At 43.4% G+C, this 24,032-nt stretch overlaps 4 non-coding genes across 4 annotated transcripts; all 4 read left to right on the top strand.

Annotated features, from left to right (window-relative positions):
- Positions 1-11,722: 11,722 nt before the first annotated feature.
- Positions 11,723-11,839, top strand: LOC128623752 (U5 spliceosomal RNA). The gene has a single exon (XR_008388651.1). It is a non-coding gene; the product is annotated as a U5 spliceosomal RNA (small nuclear RNA).
- Positions 11,840-14,257: 2,418 nt separating this feature from the next.
- Positions 14,258-14,372, top strand: LOC128623750 (U5 spliceosomal RNA). Its single transcript, XR_008388649.1, has one exon. It is a non-coding gene; the product is annotated as a U5 spliceosomal RNA (small nuclear RNA).
- Positions 14,373-19,497: 5,125 nt separating this feature from the next.
- Positions 19,498-19,684, top strand: LOC128623781 (U2 spliceosomal RNA). The gene has a single exon (XR_008388672.1). It is a non-coding gene; the product is annotated as a U2 spliceosomal RNA (small nuclear RNA).
- An 897-nt stretch (positions 19,685-20,581) lies between these two features.
- LOC128623754 (U5 spliceosomal RNA) lies at positions 20,582-20,697 on the top strand. The gene has a single exon (XR_008388653.1). It is a non-coding gene; the product is annotated as a U5 spliceosomal RNA (small nuclear RNA).
- Positions 20,698-24,032: the final 3,335 nt, after the last annotated feature.

Here is a 24,032-nt window from a genome sequence, read left to right on the forward strand (position 1 = left end):
TTTACCTGTCTTTCTCCCTCTTGCTCATACACTTCCTTTGAATTCCATGCTGTTACAGTCACTGACCCTGCCAAAATGCACTTTGTTGTTTACCGTCCTCCAGGTCAAGTGGGGAAGTTCATCGATGAATTTGACACGCTACTGTCCACCATCCCAGATGATGGAACTCCTCTTCTGGGCCTTGGTGATTTCAACATTCATCTAGACAAGCCACATGCAGCGGACTTTCTTGCTCTCCTTCCCACATTTGACCTCAAGCAGTTCACCACACCACAAACCCACAAATCCGGCAAACAGCTCAACCTCATCCTCACATGTAATTGCACCACACACAGTCTTCTCATTACTCCTCTCCACACCTCTGACTATTTCTTTATCCAGTTCTCTATTTCTCTCCCCTCACCCCCTTCAATGTCTCCACTCTCTATCTCTTTTCGTCACAATCTTAGCTCCCTTTCCCCCTCACATTTCTCCTCCGTTGTCACAACCTTACTTCCCTCTGATAGCCACCTCTCCTCACTTGACTTAAACACTGCAACTGACATGCTATGTTCCACCCTAACATCTTCTCTTGACAGCATCTGTCCCCTAACCTCCAGACCTGCATGCACATCACCCTCTAGCCCTTGGCTCTCAGAAGCGCTGCGTAACACCCGGGCCAAACTAAGAGCATCTGAAAGGAAATGGCGTAAATCTAACAACCCAACTGACCTAACCAATTACCAAACACTTCTCTCCTCTTTTTCCAATAGCATCTCCATTGCTAAAGCCACATACTCCACAGGGGTCAGTTCTGGGTCCTCTCCTCTTTTCCATCTACACTACCTCTCTAGGGCAGGTGATCGAGTCTCATGGCTTCTCATATCATTGCTATTCAGATGACACCCAGATCTATTTGTCCTTCCAGCCTGACAATCCATCCGTCTCTGCATGCATCTCTGCTTGCCTGCCGGACATCTCGGCCTGGATGAGGGAACACCACCTTAAGCTCAACCTGGCAAAATCTGAGCTTCTCGTCATCCCAGCCTGTCCCTCAATCAACCACCACCTCACTGTACAGCTCAGCTCAACCACACTCAAGCCAACCAGGAAGGCCAGGAACCTTGGGGTGATTCTTGATGACAGCTTGACCTTTACAGACCACATCTCAACAACTGCACAGTCCTGTATGTTCATCCTGTACAACATCAAGAAAATCAGATCCTACCTCACCGAAGAGGCTACACAGACTAGTCCAGGCTCTTGTTATCTCAAAACTGGACTACTGCAACTCACTACTCTCGGGCCTCCCAGCCAGCTCCACCAAACCCCTTCAGATGATTCAGAATGCTGCAGCATGCCTCGTCTTCAACGAGCCCAAGAGAACCCATGTCACACCCCTCTTCATCTCCCTCCACTGGCTTCCTGTAGCTGCCCGCATCAAATTCAAGGCCTTGATGCTCACCTACAAGACCTTGTCTGGAACAGCACCCTCCTACCTCAATTCTCTCCTGAAGGCTTACGTTTCCTCACGCAATCTGCAATCGATTAGCAACCGACGTTCAGAAGTAGCTCCTGCTCAGCATGGTCAAGGTCCCTTTCAAGAACCTTCAAACTAACTGTTCCTCAGTGGTGGAATGAACTTCCAACCTCAATCCGGACCACAGAACCTGTCACCATCTTCAAAAAACAGCTAAAGACCCACCTCTTCCGTGAACACACAACCAACTCATTAAAAAAAAAAAAAAACTGCACTTACACCTCTACTCTGCGCACTTTGCTTCTTATGGAACTCAATCAATAGATCTTGTATGGTAGCACTACTTGTATTGTTCTCTGCTTGATATCTCGCTTTGCTTGTATTTTCTCATTTGTAGGTCGCTTTGGATAAAAGCGTCTGCTAAATGAATAAATGTAAACTGTAAATGTACCCATATGAAAACAGTGTAGCAGTGTATTTGTAGTGTAGTCAAAAGTAAGGTCAAGGGAGGGGGTGGCTAAGTGTTGTACAGCCTGATGGCTGTCGGCACAAAGGAACATCTGAAGCCAGGTACACAATATGGTACACAATATGGCACTGCACAACTTCCCTTTTCTGACACCCGCTTTCACTGAGAGGAAGAGAGCTAGTATTTAAGTCTTTGCAAAAAGCCGTTTACACATTTTGCGAACTGGCTAAAGCACGTATGCACTTTTGCAAAATATAAGGTCTTTGGTGAATTGGCCACAGCAAGAAGTACTTCTTTAAAGCTAAATTCTTAAAGTTCTCATTTTAAGCAGTAGTCTCTTTGGTCAATATGTTAAAACAACGATGCAATAATGGGGCACTTTGCTATTTCAATAAGAGGTTAAGAATACTTATATGCATATATATGCCAGGTGCAAAATAAAGGCAATAGACTATCAATCAGTGGATTATCATTTGCATATTTCCAGGGAAGAGACAAAGAAAAACAATGCTTTTTAATATAGAAAGAATTCATTAAATTATTACACTGAAAAAATTAAATAGATCACTTAGAATATACAGTGGGGGAAAAAAGTAATGGATGCATCAACACTTTTTTTCAGTAAATATATTTCCAATGAGGCTCTTCACATGAAATTTTCACCAGAAAAAGTAGCAAAAAAAATTAGAAGCAGTGGGAAATGTTTTGGTAAACAAAAAAAAAACTGAAATCAAAGATACCACCTTTGTGGCAATACTTGTGGATGCGACAACAAACGCTTCAAACTTTGCAAAGCTGTCAACAGTTTGGAGGTACGTTACCAAGGAGGGCGTGGCAGAAGAAAGATTTGTGGGGTTTCTGATGTGAGCACTGACCATTCAGCCGCTGCCTTAGCAGAACATATTTTTGCTGCCATAGCAGGGATGGGATGAAGTTCCGAGCTTGTCTGCCAAACATATGATGGCGCGGAAATCACATCCGGTGAACTAAATGGCTTGCAGGCAAAAGTTCAGGAACAACGCCCCTGTGCAAGTTTTGTGCATTGCTGTTTGTTTAAAGCCTACATTTAGCCTTTTACTATTGCTGATTGTATTTTGGCTTCAAACGTCAAGTAAATTGTGTTAATTTGTGAAGATTATCTTGATGAACAATAAATAAGTAAACTTTTGCTGGTCACAGAGCGTATTTTCTTTATTAAACCAAAAGCCAATGCAAAAATCCTATTGGCTTTTTTCCCCCGGAACCAGGGTGATGCTAACTTTCGGGTTCGCCTACAAAAATGTGTCCTGCCAGCAGCACTCTATTAAATACAACTTATTAGGTTCATTTTTGTATTTTTCTTTTATTTCAGTTTATTTCTTTTTGCAGTATAACGATTGTAACAATGGGTACATTTTCTAAATCCTCTGTATATAATTGTTTGTGAATGTTGTTCTGCAAGAAAAATAAAATAAACTATTAAATACATCATATACCCTACCATTCTGAATGTAGACAACTAGCTATGATAATACAACTGGCCCTGTAGTAACAATAAGCCACAATAAATGAAATACAACTAAAACTATTTTATACTACTACATGTGTCTATACCTAAAGGCACCAATAACAGGATCCCGATTAGCGAAGGGCTAATTTGTGCTAGCCAACATTCAGTGGAGTCAGCTAGCTAGCGCTTAGCACAGTTTCTGTACTAGTTAACTTATAAGTGCATATTTGTACACAAATTGCAAAGACACCGTGTAGCTAAGTGTTTACATCAGAGTGCCTAATGGACTGAATGAGACCTATTATTTTTATTAACTACCGTTTACACTCGGTGCTCCCACACTCCAAGAGCGTTAGCATTGCTACAAACAAAGCATGTAAATGCTAACCTTTAACTCGCAATTCTCTGAAAACGAACATAGAAAGGTCACAATTACCTCTTTGTTTTTTGCCTCCTTGTCAGAAACAGGCTTCTATAGGTGTTTATATTCCATAGGTATTTAAGATACATGTGTAGTATCTGCTCTTATCTATGTACTATTTTTACAGGACTACTCTGTGTGGACTCGGTTGCAGAATAAAAAGCTTGGTTATAAATAAATGTGCAAGCAGTGTTTTCATAAATGTAAGACGCGTGTTTAAGGAAGCGTTTGGGTCTGTTTGTGCATTTTGAAAAACTGGGGGGGGATATTTATACAATTATCTAGATCAGCCAATTATGTAGCAGTTGCACAATCTATAAAATCATGTAGATACAAGTCAAGAGCTTCTCTGATCAGTGACTAGGTATTGTGGCATGGTCGTTTGTGCCAGATGGGCAGGTCTGTGTATTTCAGAAACTGCTCATCTTCTGGGAAGCTCTAATTTGGTTTGACAAAAAGCACAGATTTGACGATAGAAATCTGAGGAAAATTACCAGATTGGTTCAAGCTACCAGGAAATAATTCATTCAAATAATCACATGCGCAATCACCCTCACATATCATACTGGCCACCCCTTTTCAAAAGTGCGACTAAGGGCTGTACCAAAATCTGGCCTTAAGTATTTTGCCTGGCAGGTGCAAGCAATTTAGGTTAATCAGCCTGGAGAATTCTGGGCAACTGAGTTCTCCTGGACAGCTGCCCGCTGCTGCTCTTACAGACGTCATCAAATGAAAAAAGTGTAGTAAACAGATAAGAGCAGATAAAGAACTAAATCTTAGTCAAAAACAAATAAGCATAGTGAACAACTAACATTATTGAATGACTAATCAATAGAATGAAAGAAGTACTTCATTATGAGATTATCATATGATTAAAGTATAATGTAGTAAACAGATAACAGCAGATACTACACTAAAGCTTAGTCAATCGAACATAGTCAAACAAGCTTAGTCAATAAACATAGTAAATAGTAGATTTGGGGTACTCAATCCAGGACTCAGACTCAAGTCATGCACTCGGGGTAATTTGTACTTGAACTGGACACGGACTCTGACATTTTGGACTGTGAAATTTTTCTGAGTACAGTCGAGTCCATGTCATGTGTAACATGAAAAGAAAGATAAAAAAATAAATTACAGCATAAAATTAAGATGGCAAGAAATTAAGGAACGTCTCTCTGCCTGACCAGGGGGCTTTCTGTTTGCACACAATTGAAACTCGTGCACAGAAAGCCGCCTCATCCTGCGAGTACCGAATTGAGTTCTCTTTAGCGGCTTCTTATGCTTGGACGGTCAAATAAATACACACACATCGTGCAGGTCTGGCTGAGTATTCATGCAAACACTGTCAGTTATGTCTTAAGTGAATGTAAACAGTTGGGGGGGGGGATCGGTGGTGTGTATTGGATATTGGATCTGTGCATTAGGTTACAAGAACAGAGCTGTGTTCAGAAATGAGTTTGTTATCATTCATAGACAGATTAAAAGCAGTAATAAAGCATGCAGCTTGTTACGATGACATACTGCTAAATGTAACTAATCTGTACTCTTTATCAGCCTATGTAACTGTGGGGGAGAGGCATCAAATAATTGAAATGTCAACTCGAACTGGACGACACAGTATAGTTTGACAGAAATACTCTTGAGAACTTTTCCCACTCTCAGTGTGAAATTACACTGTATGAGAATTAAGAGAAAAACCATCAGACCATGAAAAATAAAAAGCCCCTTTTTGAGTTTTCCCAGGCCAGCCTCCCATCTCCTCATTTCAGGTCCATGTCACATGGTAATTGGCCATACACTCTTCCTGTTTGCACTAGCTATCAAAGCTATTATAGTTTTGGAGGCCTGGTCCAACTTCATATATAGCACAGATTTCTCTTAATTTATGCACATTTTTTTTTTAACCTTTTACTAAAGATTTCTGTGGTGAGTTATATTGCTAAGTTCAACTTTTTTGTTGGCTTTGCTGTTGCAAAGCTGTATGTGTTTTATGCTTTAACAATAGCAGTGGAATGGGTTTTACTTTTGAACACACCACCAAACATGTCTTTGTTTTTGCATGTCAGGCTTCAGGAGGACTCTGCTGTGGGAGTTTTTTGGAGTAGAGTCTGGTTGCTCAACTCTCTGTAGCTAATCCTTTTACAACTCCCTGCACAAGGTCCTCAAACATGTGTTAACACACCAGGTTATCGCTTCTTATCATTTTGATTAAGACTATTGTTCAAGTGATGGAGACTATATTCCTTTCAGGGCCGGCCAGTCCAGTGAGGTCCATCATCTTGTTTTGCAAAATGATGATTCCATCAGGAGTTGAAGAAAGAGACATTGTACTGTTTTGGCAAGTTACTGTTTGGAAATTAAAAATCTGTGCAAGAAATGTCTTAATTCTTTTGGTATGTAGAATGGTAAAAGAAGATTTGTTATTAAATTAAAAAATGCCCCACTGATCACTTGATCTACCTATCAAGGAATTTTGCCAAAAGGACCCAACCCAGTCCTTTTATAATTTCCTGGGCATATTGAAGAAGGTGTGGTGCAAATTGGCACATTAAGGGAGATCACAAAGCCCCTCAGTGCCGACTCTGTGGTTCATCAAACCACCAGACAGGAGTGTGCCCTGTCCCCAAGGCCTGCGGTTTGTGAGGAAGCAGAGGGCACCTCTTTAGAGACAGAAGTCATTTGCCAATTAATTCAAGGATGGAAAAGACATTGGGGGGCTCCTACATCAAAACACCACCCTTCAGTTATGTCAGCAAAGGAAAACAGACCTCCCACTGATGAAGTACAGGTGCCAGGTATCTCAGACACACCAGAGGCAGCAGATAAACCTTCTATTCACACAGCAACAATATCAGGAACAGAAGAAGGGCCTACAGGTAAGCCTGCTTCACAGTTCAGGATCTCCAAGGTGGGCCTCCACTTGGAAGATTGTGCCGAGCATGAGAACTTAAATGAGGCTGCTTCACAGGACAAGGATGTAACCCAGACTGCCATGCTTGCACAGTCCCATAATAACCTCAGAGCGATAGCCTCAGAAATCTGCATGCCTGCAGTTCAAGAGCCTGACAGTGCAGCAAATGCTAAGGATGTCAGGCAGATGGTCTTGGCAGAGGAAAATAAATTCCTTCAACCTGAATTACCTTACACAATCCTGTTTGGGAGTCAGGGGGTATGTCAATGGGAATGGAGACTGTTTCACTGTTAATGACAGCAGATATACAATCTCCTGTAGACAGGTCAGACAGTCCTTTTCCAGGAGAGGTGGAAACTGCAGAGTAGGCAGCAGTAGCTCAAAAATGCCCACTGGACATTCACTGGACTATGGAGTGAAAAAGCCAACAAGACAAGTCCAAATAACACCAGGCACACACAGCTCTTTGAAACAGTACCTATTACTGAAGTTGATGCACTCTATCAAATGACACACAAAGCTGACATTTTGTAGTAATTATCACAATTTAAATAATAAAAAAAACCCTGATCAGTCATATGGAAAAAGTAAGTACATCCATACATTTATCACACTTTCAAATACATAAAATTGAAATCAGGTGTTCAAGATTGGGTGCCAGTGATTAGAACCTGCTTAGGGAGTGCAGATGGAACCTTATTTATGGAGTCTTATTTATACCTCTCTTATACAGTAGCTCAGAAAAGTGAGTACACCCCTCACATTTTTGTAAATATTTGATTACATCTTTTCATGTGACAACACTGAAGAAATGACACTTTGCTACAATGTAAAGTAGTGAGTGTACAGCTTGTATAACAGTGTAAATTTACTGTCTCCTCAAAATAACTCAACACACAGCCATTAATGTCTAAACCGCTGGCAACGAAAGTGAGTACAGCCCTAAGTGAAAATGTCCAAATTGGGCCCAAAGTGTCAATATTTTGTGTGGCCACCATTATTTTCCAACACTGCCTTCACCCTCTTGGGCATGGAGTTCACCAGAGCTTCACAAAGTGGTCGTCTTGGAGGTGTGTTTGGGGTCGTTATCATGCTGGAATACTGCATACTGGTCATGCTCTGCGTCAGTATGTCACAGTACATATTGGCATTCATGGTTCCCTCAATGAACTGTAGCTCCCCAGTGCCGGCAGCACTCATGCAGCCCCAGACCATGACATTCCCACCACCATGCTTGACTGTAGGCAAGACACACTTGTCTTTGTACTCCTCACCTGGTTGCCGCCACATACGCTTGACACCATCTGAACTAAATAAGTTTATCTTGGTCTCATCAGACCACAGGACATGGTTCCAGTAATGCATGTCCTTAGTCTTCTTGTCTTCAGCAAACTGTTTCGGGCTTCCTTGTGCATCATCTTTAGAAGAGGTTTCCTTCTGGTACGACAGCCATGCAGACCAATTTGATGCAGTGTGCGGCGTATGGTCTGAGCACTGACAGGCTGAGCCCCCACCCCTTCAACCTCTGCAGCAATGCTGGCAGCACTCATACATCTATTTCCCAAAGACAACCTCTGGATATGACGCTGAGCACGTGCACTCAACTTCTTTGGTCGACCATGGCGAGGCCTGTTCTGAGTGGAACCTGTCCTGTTAAACCGCTGTATTGTCTTGGCCTCCATGCTGCAGCTCATTGTCAGGGTCTTGGAAATCTTCGTATAGCTTAGGCCATCTTTATGTAGAGCAACAATACTTTTTTTCAGATCCTCAGAGAGTTCTTTGCCATGAGGTGCCATGTTGAACTTCCAGTGACCAGTATGAGGGAGTGTGAGAGCGATGACACCAAATTTAACACACCTGCTCCCCATTCACACCTGAGACCTTCTAACACTAACAAGTCACATGACCCCGGGTGGGAAAATGGCTAAGTGGGCCCAACTTGGACATTTTCACTTAGGGGTGTACTCACTTTTGTTGCCAGCGGTTTAGACATTAATGGCTGTGCGTTGAGTTATTTTGAGGGGACAGCAAATTTACACTGTTATACAAGCTGTACACTCACTACTTTACATTGCAGCAAAGTGTCATTTCTTCAGTGTTGTCACATGAAAAGATATAATCAAATATTTACAAAAATGTGAGGGGTGTACTCACTTTTGTGAGATACTGTATATAGTGTCTGGTGTTCCCTTTATTATTGAGGTGTTTGGTGTCTTTATGGCAAGATCTAAAGAGTTCTGTAAGGTGTTCAGAAAAAAAGGTTGTGGGTGAGTCTCACAAGGGATTTAAAAAGATCCCCAATTTTAAAAATATATATATTTCCCTGTAAGGAAAATCATTTACAAATAGGGCAGATTTCAAACAACTGCCAATTCGTTCAAAACTGGCCATCCCAGCAAATTCAGCCCAAGAGCAGATCATCTGATGCAAAAAGAATTCTCCAGGAACCCCAAAATTTCCTCACAGGATCTGCTAGTAAGTCTCGCAACTGTTGGTGTCAAAGTGCATACTTCTACAATTAGATAGAGATTGCACAACTTTGACCTGCGTGGGGGAGACCAGGAAAAAGCCTTTGCTGTCTAAAAAAGAACATTAGAGCAAGACTACATTTTGCCAATGCACATATAGGCAAAGACCAGGTCTTTTGGAATAAGGTGCTCTGGACAGATGAATCCAAGATGTTTGGTGTGTTTGATGGTGACCAAAGACAGCTTTTCAGGAGAAGCACTTCGTACCAACTATGAAGCACAGTGGTGGAAATGTTATGGTTTGGGGTTGCTATGCTGCATGCAAGAAAACCTTCAAACATCGTTCAACTGAAAGAATATTGCATGGAAGAGTGGTAAAATATTCCATCAAGCTGATGTCAGAGAGTGGTGGCCAATTATACAAAATTCCTGCAAGGAGTTATTTCTGCTAAAGGGGACAATACTAATTTCTGAGGCCAAGGGTGTACTTACTTTTTCCACAGAAGAATATCATATCTATTTATATTTCTGTTGAATAAATGATTGAAAAGGCTATTTTTCATTGTGGTTTTGTTCAAGTATATCAACTTCATTAATAGGCACTGTTTCAAAGATGATCAAATGTTTGCTTGTCCAAATATGTCAAAACATTGCCAGCAATTTCCATGGGGTGTACTTATTTTTTCACATGACTGTAAATGCTGATGGTCTGGGGAACATTCAGGGGTAAAAGACTGTCATCTCTCCATACCTGTTGGTAGGATGGGATGAGGAATTTAGGAAAGCAACATTGGGAACAATAGAGCAAAATGAGTCAGAAATGGAGGCAAAAGACAATTAACTTGTGCTGAATGTATATTTATTTGTTACACATCTGTCAGTGTATATGTGTATGAATATTTATGTACATATGTGTGCATACACATCCATAACTACAGTGGTGCTTGAAATAATTTTCTATATATCTGCATAAATATGAACTAAAACATCATCAGATTTTCACACAAGTCCTAAAAGTAGACAAAGAGAACAAATGAGACAAAATTATACTTGGTCATTTATTTATTGAGGAAAATGATCCGATATTACATATGTGACTGGCAAAACTATGCGAACCTCTTGGGTTAGCAGTTAATTTGAAGGTGAAATTGGAGTCAGGTGTTTTCAATCAATGGAATGACAATCAGGTGTGAGTGAGCACCCTGTTTTATGTAAAGAAAAGGGATCTATCGGAATCTAATGTGTGGGAGTGATGTTTGTGGAAGTGTATGAACAAAGGATATTTCTGAGGATCTCAGAAAAAGGTTGTTGCTGCTCATCAGGCTAGAAAAGTTACAAAACCATCTCTAAAGATTTTGGACTACACCAATCCACAGTCAGGTTATGTACAAATAGAGGAAAGTCAAGGCCATTGTTATCCTCTCTAGGAGTGGGGGCCAACAAAGATCACTCCAAGAGAAAGAATTGTAATAGTCTGCAAGGTCACAAAGGAACCCAGGGAAACATCTAAGCAACTAAAGGTCTCTCTCACATTGGCTAATTTTAATGTTCATAAGATAAGATAAGATAAGATAAGATAAGATACGATAAACTTTATTGATCCCACACTGGGGAAATTCCCAGAAATGTATACGTCTAAACCCTGGATTCTCACTGGCATAGACTGGGGTGGCCTCCTGCAGAGGTCGACTACTATCTCCTTTGTCTTGCTGGCATTGAGGCAGAGGTGCTTTAATTCACACCAGTTGACAAAGTCAGCGATGACCTCCCAGGATTCCTGATCGTTCTCCTCTGATACTTGTCCAACATTGACTATCATCATAGAACATCTGCATGTGGCAACTGCTAGTGTTATGCCTGAAGTCTGCTCTGTATAGGGTGAAGAGAAAGGGAGCGAGCACTGTACCCTGTGGTGCTCCCGTGCTGCTAACCACCACATCAGACATACAGTCCTGGAGCCTTAAATACTGTGAGATAGTGAGATAGTTGATGATCCATGCAGCCAGATGGCAGTTAACTCCAGCTCTCAAAAGCTTCCCCCTAAGTAGTGATGGCTGAATTGTATCGAAAGCACTGGAGAAAAAAACCCTGATCCTCACAATGCTCCCAGTATTCTCCGGATGTAGAAGTGATCTGTGCATCATATAAATAATGGCGTCATCAACCCCAATGCCTGGTCGGTAAGGGAACTGTAGTGGGTCTAGCTCTGAGCTCACTAGGGTCCACAGGAAATAAATAAATAAATAAATAAATGTTCAAGTTGAGCAATTGTACAAAATGGAACAGGTGTCAGTCGTAAAGGTTTCAGATGTACATAATGAAAAAGGGAGGGGACTTAACAGGTTTTAATACAAACTATAGCCCACATCTAGCTCTAGCCCACACCTACATCTGTAGCTATCAAGGCTATGCAGGTGTAGGGGACCGGCGCAAGCCAGCCTACCCTAGACCGGCTTTGTAGGCCTCCAATGGAGTTTCGGAGGCCTGGGCTGACTTCATGTATAGCTCGGGTTTCTCTTCATTCACGCATAAATTTTTCACCTTTTATTAAAGATTTCCGTGGAGAGGAACGTTGACGAATTCAGTTGGTATTTTTGTGAGCTTTGCTGTGGCAAAGCTGTATTTGTTTTACAGTTTAATGTAAGAAAGGGAAGAAGTTTGGCTTTGGGATGCAAGGTCGGTTGGTCGTCTGGCAAAGAAAAAATTCTGGCAAAGGCCATCACTTTGAGGGTGGGAAAAGTGATGAGTCTCATCATCCACCCGGACCAGAGGTGCGGTGTGCAGGGCCGGACGTGTGCCCTAAATTTATGCCTAATACGAGATGTCTTAACTAAGGCAGAGGAGCAAAGCCGACCCTTGGCCTTGCTGAGCTTAGACCAGGAAAAGGCATTTGACCGGGTTAGCCATGCTTTCCTTTTTGCTGTGATCAAGAGGTTGAGTTTTGGGCCAAGGTTTATACGGGTGGTGAAGCTGTTGTATGAGGAGGTGGGCTGGCATCAACATCTTTCTGTTGAGGCCGGTGAGGCAGGCGGGTGGGGTGAGACAAGGGTGTCCGCTCTCCCCGCTGCTATACGTGTTGGCAATTAAGCCGCTAGTGGCTGGCCTGCGAGCAGACCAAAGACTGGCAGGGTTCCATGTCCCGGGGGGGGGGGGATGCAGAGCCTTAGACTCGGTTTACGCGGATGACCTGACTCTCTTTATAACAGATGAGAACGAGTTCCACAGGGTGGACTCCCACCTGGGGGTCCTACTGCCAGGCCTCCAGAGCTTTGGTGAACTCTGAGAAGTCCAGGGTTATGGCGTGCGGATCCTGTCAGGGTAGATCAAGTGCTTGGGGTGGTTACCCAGTATGCCCGGATGGAATAAAGATCTTAGGCATTAATTTCTTCCATTCAGCCAGCGGCACCAGGAATCAGGCCAGTGTGCTGAAGGTACAGCAGCGCCTTGCCCTATGGGAAACCAGAAGGCTGTCAATCAATGGCTGAGCTCTTGTAATAAAAATGGACATCTTGTCCAGGCTGATCCATATAGCCAATGTTTTTCCATGCCCACTTGTGGGGTGGGGGCAGGTTAGAAAGATCAGTCTTTCATTTTATCTGGGGAGGGAGGACAGAGCTGGTGCAGAGAGCTCTTATGTACCAGCTGATAGCAGAGGGGGGTTGGAAAGGGTTCCTAACCTCCTCTGGAAAATGGTGGCTATGCTGATAGCTTTCAATACAGAGCTAGTTATCCGTCCTCTGAATCACCTTGCTTCATGCTTTGCCAGGTACTGGCTGGGCTTCCCTTTGAGGAGCCTAGCTCCTCTAGAGCAGTCAAGCCCATGGACCTTCGAAAGACCATGGCACTATGACCGCATGGCATAGGTCTTGGGGCTGAACCCAGGGTGCCTTGAAGGTGGCCTGGTACGTAATCACAGGCACCTCTATGACCTCTTCATGCACAACCAGAGGGTCCCCTCAGCTTGGTCCGTTGTAGGCGGGGAGGTCAGGAGGCCCTCCAGCCAGTTTTCTTGGAGGGGGAGGCAAGGGATTTGAATTGGTTAGTGGCCTTGGGCCACCTCCCTGTAAGGGAATGCCTGTATTGCTTTGGGAGTGTTAGGACACCCCTATGTCCGGTAGGGTGTGGACAGGAAGAGACGGTGGAGCATGAATTTTGGACATGTCCCTGCATACAAGTGTTTTGGGGACTAGTGAAGGAGTGGTGGAGAACCGGCCCTAACGTCCCCTTGAATGATAACCTGGTAAGGTTTGGGGAGGGATTGGAAGCCTTGGACCCAGGACAATGCAAGATTGCGTGGTTAGTTGTCTCAGAGGGGAAAAGGGCAGTTTGCAGGTGGAGGGGAAAGTGTTTGCGAGCACGGACGCCAAGGCTGGAGCTGGGCTCCATTTACCGCAGCTTCCTAGGCTGAGTAAGATGGCTAGGGGAGCGACAGGAAGCTTGGCGACTGTACGGGGAGGCGTGGAGGAGCCCGTCGGGGGTTCCCAGGACGGGGATGGGTAGGTCGTGCTTATGGGCCCTGTTGGCCACACTGGTTTCGAGCTTTGGTGCAGAGAAGGGGGGACCCTCACGCCAAATGCAGTCTAGGCAGGGGTTTTGGAGGGGAAGGGACGTGGGGATGAGTAGGGAAAGGTTAGGCAATCATTTGCATATGACAAAAGAAAGGGATTTCTGCCTCATGGGAAAAGGTAGGCTTCACTATAAGAGGGGTTCGAAAGTGCATATTTCAGGTGACAGTATTGCCATTGTTAAATAACAGTATGTGGGTTTATTGCAGAAAACGGGGTTTTCTTTCACGTTTTTTTCAACTAATAACGGAACAGGGTTCAATAGTAAGGGTTTCAGATGTACTTAATGGGAAAAGGGAGGGGACCTATTAGGTTTTAATACAAACCACAGCCCACATCCAGCTCTAGACCAATCCTACATCTGTAGCCATCAAGGCTGTGCAGGTGTAAGTGGCCGGCGCAAGCCAACCTACCCTAGACCGGATTTCTAGGCCTCCGATGGAGTTTCGGAGGCCTGGACCGACTTTCTGTATAGCTCGGGTTTCACTTCATTCACGCATAAATCTTTCGCCTTTTACTAAATATTTCCGTGGAGAGGAATGTTGACGAGTTCAGCTTATTTTTGTGGGCTTTGCTGTGGCAAAGCTGGATTTGTTTTACAGTTTAATGTAAGAGAGGGAAGAAGTTTGGTTTTGGAATGCAAGGTCGGTTGGGCGTGGTGCCTAGTTGCTCAATCCTCTCTGCACAAGGTCTTCAAGCATGTGGTAACGCATGTCGTCCAGGAGTGGAGGCTTTGCCAGCTGGTGCTCGTTAGGCCAGAGGCCATAACGGGTTATTGCTTCTCGGCCTTTTGGCTAAGATCAATTGGTGGTGACAGTGATCGACTCTTTGGTGGTCATTGTCCTCAGCCTTCTCGTGGCTTTGGGCAAACTATCTAAAGAGGAAATTTGTGCGGACCCTGTGTTTTTCAGCTTCTGTTGGTGAATGGAACATCGAGCCTGTGGATCTGTGGGCAGGTAAGGACAAATTTATTTATTTATTTATTTATTTTCCTTTTTTTATAATATTTATTGCGTTTAGTTTTATATTTGTTTTATTTATAGGCTAGTGGCGTCTCCAATATGTCGGCTGCTCGTGCCGGCATGAGGAGGCACCACAGCATACGTTTTTTGTTTAACGAGGTGGATGGAAAGCTCCTGGGGATGTCATGCCTTGATTTCTCCAGGAAGCTCATCCAAAAATCGTTAAATTTAAAACCGGATGAACTGAACTGTCTAGTGACTCTGCCCCTGAACAAAGGTTTTGACGTTAGTTTTAGGACTGCATCTCTGCTAAATGATTTCTGGCAAAGGTTTCATGGTTGTAAGGCCCAGTTCTCCATGTTCACTGTGGAGAAACTTTCTGATAATTCACTTAAAACAGTGATTGTCAGGATGTTTAATGAAACGGTGAGTGGGGATGACATTTGTGTCTGGCTGGGTAGATTTTGCACTGTTCACGGACAACCAGTCAAAGTGTTGGATGAGGACGGTATCTGGAATTGTTCCTGGCGGATCCCCATTAAACAATGGGAAGATGCTGGGGGCTACCAGGGCCTGAGACATCTGCCTTCCATGATTGTGTTGGGAGAGAACAGAGGCTACATTCATTATCAAGATATGCCCAAACTCTGCCGTAAGTGTGGGAGAATGGGACATCTAGCCGAGCCATGCCAGGAATTAATATGTGGAAAATGCAGAGAAATTGGTCACGTTTTTGATGAGTGCACCATTGGCAGACGGTGCAATCTGTGTGGGGAGACAAACCACCTCTACAGAGATTGCCCAAAAATTTTGCCAACAAACTGAAGGGTAACAAGATGGCCACCCCACAAACGGAGCAAACAGTGCAAACAACTGAGAAGGAGGCGGGCCCTGTGGTTTTGGCGGGAAAGTCAATTCTCCAGTCAGCCTCAGGACTTCAGCAGAGTGGGGCGGCCTTAGGGGCGGAGTCAGACAACCAGAGGGAGGAAGCCCCCCCTCCCCGGAAAAGAAAGGACAGGAAATGGAGGAAGGGGAAGAAGGGACGGCTTCCTCCATGCAGACAGTTTCAGAAATAAGTTTAGTATCTGGGGAGAGTGGGCCAGACAGTCCTCTCCCAAATGCTCAGGTGCAGAAAAGACCTGCGGGATCTCCTCTGTTCGTAACAAAGGAGAAAAAACTGAGGGCAGAGCAACGGCAAGACAGTTCTTCCTCGGAAGATCTGAACCGTTTGTGGCCTTCAGAGCCCCCAAATGAGGTTTCCTTCTTCAGCTAAAAACATCGTTGCCAAAGGAGCCGCAAGAGGATGCCTCTGCGGCCCGTGAGGTTGCAGACACTTGCCCTCCTGAACCCAGGCCCATTGGGATAAAGGAAGAGCAAGTGTCACAAGAAATAATGTGCCTTTAATATGATTTTAAGTTTGTCTCTGCAAGTTTTTTAACACTGTTTTATACCTTTTTATCCATACTGCTCATGACCCTCACAATCTCAACCATCAATGTGAGAAGTGTGAGGTCCACCTTGAGAGCACAGAGTGTATTATCCTTTTTAAAATCTTTTAAGTCAGATGTGTTTTTATTGCAAGAGTGTGCTTTGCCCTTCTTATGCAATTACAGGAAATGGGAAGACCTGTGGACCCCAGGACCCTCTGTGTGGAGTGGTTCCAATTTTAATAAATGTGAAGGTGTCACTATTTTAATAAATAATCCCAATATCTTGGCTAAGGGCAGCACAGTGGTGAGGGATGGGCGGGCACTTTTAGCCAATCTGACCTTTTTTAGATAGGGATTTTACTATTGTTAATGTGTATGGTTTTACGGAAAAAAATGAAAAGGTATGAACTTTTAGAAGACCTGCAGTCCCACATGCTAGGTAGGGTTCCCCTAATTGTAGCAGGGGATTTTCATTGTATTTTAACAGTGAAAGATAGGAAAAGGTTAGCGGGGGACTGCACGGTAGATAAAACATCGGTTTTACTTCAGGGTTTAGTTAAGGATTTTAAACTAGTCGACTGTTTTAACGCATTGCATCAAAGAGAGGAGGACTTAATCTGGTTCAGAGGTGATGGCACCAGAGCCTTTTGGATCAATTATGTTTTTATACGGGACTGCCCGCCAACCGATGCTACACTGTCCCCCCTCTTCTTTTCTGACCACATGATGCTGTCTTGCACCCTTTCACTGTCCAATGGTGTGACGGTATGAGGGCTCTGGAGGCTGAACTGCTCTGTTTTAGAAGACAAAGAAGTAGTCAGAGAGTATAGTTAGCAGTTCAGCCAATGGCAGACCCTCCAGGCCTTTTATGATTCACGAGCACAGTGGTGGGAGATGGTGAAAGAACGGACGAGACAATTTTAAGAAGGTAGGAAAAAGAAAATAAGAACAGGGAAAAAAGATGCATGATGGGACTGCAAAAATGACTGCAGAGATATTTTAACCTTTTTAACTGTTGGATGGATTTTACAGATGAAATCAAAGAAGTAAAAGCAGAAATGCATGTTTTATCAGACCTACAAAGCAGGGGGGTCATTCTAAGAAGCAGAGAGGGAGAGATTGAGAAAGGGGGAAAATGTACGAGGTATTTTTTTAAAAAGATTGCATCGAGGGGTAGTGTAATTACCTCAATTAAAGATGGAGGGAGGGAACTAAAAACAACAAATGAGATTTTAGGTGGGGTGGGAGCATTTTAGGGTAATTTATACAGTGAAAAATACGTACACAGATACCTTGGAGGAAGTTTTAGCCTTTTTAGACAACAAGGTCAACAGTGAAGCAGTACTTTTATCCAAGAATTTTACGGTTTTAGAAATGCAAAATTCTTTAAAAAGGTTTTAAAAAGGGGAAGTCCCAGGAATGGATGGACTGCCCCTAGAATTTTATCTGACTTTCTGGGACATTTTAGCACATGACTTACTTACTGTTTTTAAAGAGTGAGACCTTGGACAGACTTCCAGACTTCAGAACAGGGATAGTGTCACTTCTGCACAAAAAAGGTGACAGGACAGACCTCAAATACTGGAGACCCATCACACTTTTAAACTTTGATTTTAAGCTTTTAACCATGATTTTAGCTGCACGTATTTCGACCGTTTTAGAGCACGTGATCCACCCTGATCAAGCATGTCTCGCACCAGTTCCTGTTTCAGGTATTGGGAAAAATGGGGTTTCCTAATAGGTTTATTGCCTGGGTGGGACTGTGTATAATGGCCTAGTCAGCAAAATTTTGGTTAATGGGCATGTGTCCAAAGCGGTAAATATCCGCAGTGGTGTCCGTCATCTCCCCTCCTGTATGTGGCTTGCATTGAGCCACTGGCACAGATCTTGAGAAGGGGATCAAAGGACTGGAAGTGCCTGGGACTGGTGGACTGACCGCAATGTGTGTTTTATATATGGACGACGTAACCCTTTTAGCCACCGACGTTTTATCTATACGAAGAGCAATGGACTTGACTGACTGGTACGGTCAGGCCTCCAGTGCTAAGCTCAACAGGAGCAAGTCCGAGGCCCAGCTCTTTGGGCCATGGGGTAACGTGTACACAGGTGGACTGGAATTGGTTTTTAAAACTGACCTACGGATTTTAGGGGTTAAATTTGGCAAAGAGGGTGGAGGACGGGGAAACTGGACTCACTTAATAGGGAACGTCAGATGAAGACTGGGCTTTTGGGGACTAAGACAGCTGACACTCGAAGGTAAAATTTTAATTTTTGAAGCAGTGATTTTACCTTTTAATGTTACTTGTGTGTTCTGTTTTCAGTCCCACCAGGAACTTTCTTTTAGACCTGGCGTGGGCGGTATTTTAGTTCGTCTGGGGGTCCAAGTGGGAGAGGGTGAAGAGGGAGGTCGTAAAGAAGAGACCAGAGAGTTGCGGGAAAGGCCTCCCAGACCCCCACCTGTTTTTAGGCAGGCGTTTTACAGCCCTCCACATCGGATACGCCGTGACCCCATCCAGAGAAAGCAAGACAGCAGCCATGACCTGATTCTGGATGGGGTCCTACCTACGAAGCCTAAAGATTTTACCAGACCTAAAAACACCAGTATCTTTTAATCTGAGCAAAGAACATGATTTTATAAAGAAGTTTTTAAAGAAAAACCTTTTAGAAGGAGCAGATGTCTCTGTTGTAACTAACCACAAGGCTCTTCTTTCTCTTGATCAGGATTGGCAACCAGTGAGTCCAGTCCCAGGCCTCACTCTAAGTGAGGCCAAACAAGTTTGGAGGAATGCCGCCCACCCTGCTCTTCAGAACAGGCACAAGGACTTGTCATGGATGGTGGCCCATAAGATTCTCCCGGTCAGGGCAGTTATGCACTCCCAGGGCATGGGCCCTAACCCTATCTGCCCACCGACCCTGGCCGTTCATAGATGCACCCTCAACTACAAAGGCTACGGGAGCAGCGAGCCGGAGGGTAGAGGATCTCCGCTGGGCACAGGAAGTGACGGGCCGTGACTGGAGAGCAGTGTGATGGGCACCTTTGGTAGGGACTTACGCCCGGTCTTGAAAAAGAGAGGACACTTTCAGTAATTTAGTGGTTTTTGATTTGTCCGTTTTATATATTTATATGGTTATTTATTCATTTTTAACAACGGAAATGATTTTATGGACACTTACATTCATGGATTTTATGACAACATACACACTTTTTTCTTTTAACAATTTTTAAAAAGAAATTTGTGTTTTATCTAAGTTTATTTATAAATCACAAATGTTGTCTATGGACTGAAGAGAAGAAAAAAGTGACAAAATTGTTTAGAAAGAAATCTGTTCTTATTAGAACTGTATCTGTTCTTATCTGTTCTTATTAGTTTAATACCCAATACGTCCTCCATTCGAGGACTTTATATTAAACGGATTTTTAGAGCGAGGAGCTGGAAGAGGGGCTTGCTCCGTCCACTCCACGCATCGACCTGGTATTGCAGTACCTCCAGGAACGGTGCCCCTTTTCAAAAGGGTCAAACAAAAAGGAGGAAATAAATAAATATTCACGTTAAACGATTGGACAAAATGGAACAGGGGTCAATCGTAAAAGGTTTCAGATGTACTTAATGGGAAAAGGAAGGGGACCTAATAGATTTTTTAATACAAAGTAGGGTTAGAAGAAGGAGAAAAAAAAAGGATTTTGTCTCAGCTGACTTTGTGGATATTACGTTCACGGCTTTTTCCGACTGTGCTGCATTTTTTGATCAATGCACCCAAAAGTCAGAGGACGAAGCATTGTGGGGACTGCATGTGGTGCCGCTTTTTGCAGTGGAGGAGGTTCCCATCGTAGTGCATCTGTACAACCCTTTCATAGCTGATGAGGACATCAGAGTATTCCTGGCGTGGTACTGCATTACAGTTTCAGAAGGAGAGAAGATTAGAGGACGGTTTGGGATCTGGAATGGTAAACGTAGGTTTCTGGCAAAGCGCCGGGTGGATCCGGCGGTACCAGGGGGACTGCTACACCCTCCGGGAAGATTTTCCATCGGCCCTCACCGCAGTTATCTCCATTACTCGGGCCAGCCCCTCTATCTACTGCCGAAGATGTGGAGCGCTAGGCCATACAAAGGAGGTCTGCTCTGAGCAGCGATGCCGGACCTGCGGTGCAGAGGATCATAATGTAACAGAGTGTGGAGTCCCAAAAGTCTGCAGTCTGTGTGGAAGTGGGGAACACTTGTACCGCCACTGCCCGGCAAGAAATAGCACTTTTGCCAGGCTCTTTAGACATCCAGCTCTAGGCCAATCCTACATCTGTAGCTATCAAGGCTATGCAGGTGTAAGGGGCCGGCGCAAGCCAACCTACCCTAGACCGCCTTTCTAGGCCTCCGATGGAGTTTCGGAGGCCTGGGTTGACTTCATGTATAGCTTGGGTTTCTCTTCATTCACGCATAAATCTTTTGCCTTTTACTAAAGGGTTCCATGGAGAGGAACACTGAGGGTTTCAGCTAATTTTTGGGGGAATTGCTTTCAGCATAGCTGTACTTGTCTTATGGTGGTTTAATGTAAGACGGAGCTGGGGTTACACTTTGGAACACAAGATCTGTTGGGGGTGGAGTCTGGCTGCTCAATCCTACCTGTAGCTGATCCTTTCGCAGCTCAAGGTAATGCCTACCGTCGCAGCTCCGAAGCTGTGCTGGGGGTGCATTTCAGGCCAGAGGACATAACAGGTTATCGCATCTCTGCCTTTTAGCTAAGTTTCTTGTCCTGTTGGGCATGTTCTTAATGCCTGTTTTAGCTACATACTGTTTACCATACTTTTTTCGCTGGGTTCTTTGATTTGACCATATGCCAGCTCAAGGACTGCTCCACCTTTTTTCCAAGATTTAATGAGCAGAAGTGCCATCAGGCCTTGAGTGGAAGGGAGCTAATTGCTCTGTTTACTCTTAGCCAGGTGCTTTGATAATACACATGTACAATCCTTTTGTCAAAGAAAAGAACATTGTGTTGTTTTTGGCACGGTACTACTCAGAAATTAAGAAAGGCAAAAAATGTCTTAACACATTTGGCATGTGGAACGGCAAAAGATGATTCATTGTTAAATTTAAAAGAGACACCACTGATGACCTGATTTGTCTGCCAGGAAGCTTTGCTATTGGCCCCAACAGGAGATTTCTGTATTTTCCTGGGCAACTAACTTACTGCCGAAGGTGTGGTGTAACTGGGCACATTAAGGCGGACTGCAGGGGCAGTCAGTGCCGGCTCTGTGGCTCGTATAGAATATATATTAAAAAAGCATAATGGATAGCATAGTGGATAGCACCGTGTAGATATGAGCAGTATATACAGCAAGCAACAATGTACAGTCCAACTATGCAAATAGTCCATGTACATATCGCATATGTACAATACTATACACATATTGCAGCTGTATGGTATGATTACTGTGGACATAAGAAAAGCTTTGAATCAATGATGTGATTTGTGAGCAATGCAAAAAGTACAGTATGGTACCCATATGAAAACAGTGTAGCAGTGTATTTGTAGTGTAGTCAAAAGTAAGGTCAAGGGAGGGGGTGGCTAAGTGGTGTATCGGCACAAAGGAACATCTGAAGCCAGGTACACAATATGGTACACAATATGGCAATGCACAACTTTCCGTTTCTGACACCCGCTTATCACTGAGAAGAGGTTACGAATACTTATATGCATATATATGCCAGGTGCAAAATAAAGGCAATAGACTATCAATCAGTGGATTATAATTAGCATATTTCCAGGGAAGAGACAAAGAAAAACAATGCTATTTAATATAGAAAGAATTCATTAAATTATTACACTGAAAAAATTAAATAGATCACTTGGAATATACAGTGGGGGGGAAAAAGTAATGGATGCATCAACATTTTTTTTCAGTAAATATATTTCCAATGAGGCTCTTCACATGAAATTTTCACCAGAAAAGTAGCAAAAAAATTAGAAGCAGTGGGAAATGTTTTGATAAACAACATAAAAACTGAACACCTTTGTGGCAGTACTTGTGGATGCGACAACAGACGCTTCAAACTTTGCAAAGCTGTCAACAGTTTGGAGGTACGTTACCAAGGACGGCATTGCAGAAGAAAGATTTGTGGGGTTTCTGATGTCAGCACTGACCAATCAGCTGCTGCCTTAGCAGAACATATTTTTGCTGCCATAGTAGGGATGGGATGCGGTTCCGAGCTTGTCTGCCAAACATATGATGGCGCGGAAGTCACATCCGATGAACTAAATGGCTTGCAGGCAAAAGTTCAGGAACAACGCCCCTGTGCAAGTTTTGTGCATTGCTGTGGTCATGTTCACAATTTAGTGCTTTCACAAGCTTGCAGCACTTTGAAAGACTGCAAGGTGCCCCCCCCCGCAATTTGAACGACCTAGTCTCCAAAGTGCACCCAGGCCTTGGATAACATCGAAGAGGCGATTTCCCAAAGCTGCACCTACACAATGGAACTATACATCTCGTTTTTTCAACACTGCCAAAGAGAAACACGAATCCTCGATAGAGCTCTTTGACAACATAGTGAACGACCCATTGGACTGGGACGAAAAATACATTGTCAGCTGGGGATTTTCAAGATCCCAAATTTATTATTCTTTTGGAGCTTTTCTGATGTTTTTTTTTTTTTTTCATACAGACGTGCTTTTCAACATTCTCCAATCAAAGGTTTTTGACATTGGGTTTTGTGTAAGGGAAATGAAGGAAACAGCTGAGCACTTGCAAAGACAACGAGAAACATCTTGACTCTTCAAAGAGGAACAAAGGTGCTGACAAAAAGGAACAATATCAAGATCTTTTTAATTTTAGACACCACTGATTTACATATGGAGGCTTTCCTCCCTGGAAAAATTGGACTTTTCTAAATTTGTGGAGTATGATAAGACCTTTCCAGACACTGCATTCAACTCTTTGAAACATATGCATGTTTTTTCGACGATCTCCTTTTGCGCCGCGAGCTGAAAGTATTATATGCATCTCCTGAACTTGGAAAGAGAAACGTCTCCAAGTTGACATTGTACAGTTTGGCCGTGCTTCTACGCAGGCCAGTGGAACGCATGAACAAACTATGCGAGCTGTTTCGAATGGTGCCATCTACTACTGCATCAGTAGAGAGAACAAGTTCTGCTTTGAAAAGGATCAAGACTTTCCAACACAATGCTACTGGACCACGGCGCTTGAGTGGCCTTGCTCTGATGTCCATTGAAAAGCGGATGCTGCACCAACTGAAGAAGTCGGACAGCTTCTTTGAAAAGGTTATAGAGGAGTTCACAAAGAAGGATCCGAGAATGAATTTTATGTTTAAATAAGGTAGGAAAATACTTTAAAATCGACACCTGCCATGGTGTTTCTTATTTGGCGTTTCTGATTTTGAGTGTGTCCTAAACTGGTGCCATACCATTTATCTACTGTGTTTAGTTATGTCATGTGAAAAATGGGGTGGGTTGCGTCACAGCATACCCGGTTATAGAGGTCACTGCTCGCCATTGATACACACACACACACACACACACACACACACACACACACACACAGAGTACAGTCTCGTGTCAAAAACAAACACCACAAGGCATCAGTGATCAATTTATATTATTTTCCAATTTAGTGGTATTTAAATAAAGATTGAATGAGTTGTCAGAGGCTTAGTGGTGGTGACTGAAGTCATGTGACCATGATGTAGTTTGATTATAGCCTACATTTAGCTTTTTACTTCTGCTGATTGTATTTAGGCTTCAAACGTCATGTAAATTGTGTTAATATGTGAAGATTATCTTGATGAACAATAAATAAGTAAACTTTTGCTGGTCACAGAACGTATTTTCTTTATTAATCCAAAAGCCA

Source organism: Ictalurus furcatus, chromosome 19 (genome assembly GCF_023375685.1).
Source record: "Ictalurus furcatus strain D&B chromosome 19, Billie_1.0, whole genome shotgun sequence".
Classification (NCBI taxonomy): domain Eukaryota; kingdom Metazoa; phylum Chordata; class Actinopteri; order Siluriformes; family Ictaluridae; genus Ictalurus; species Ictalurus furcatus.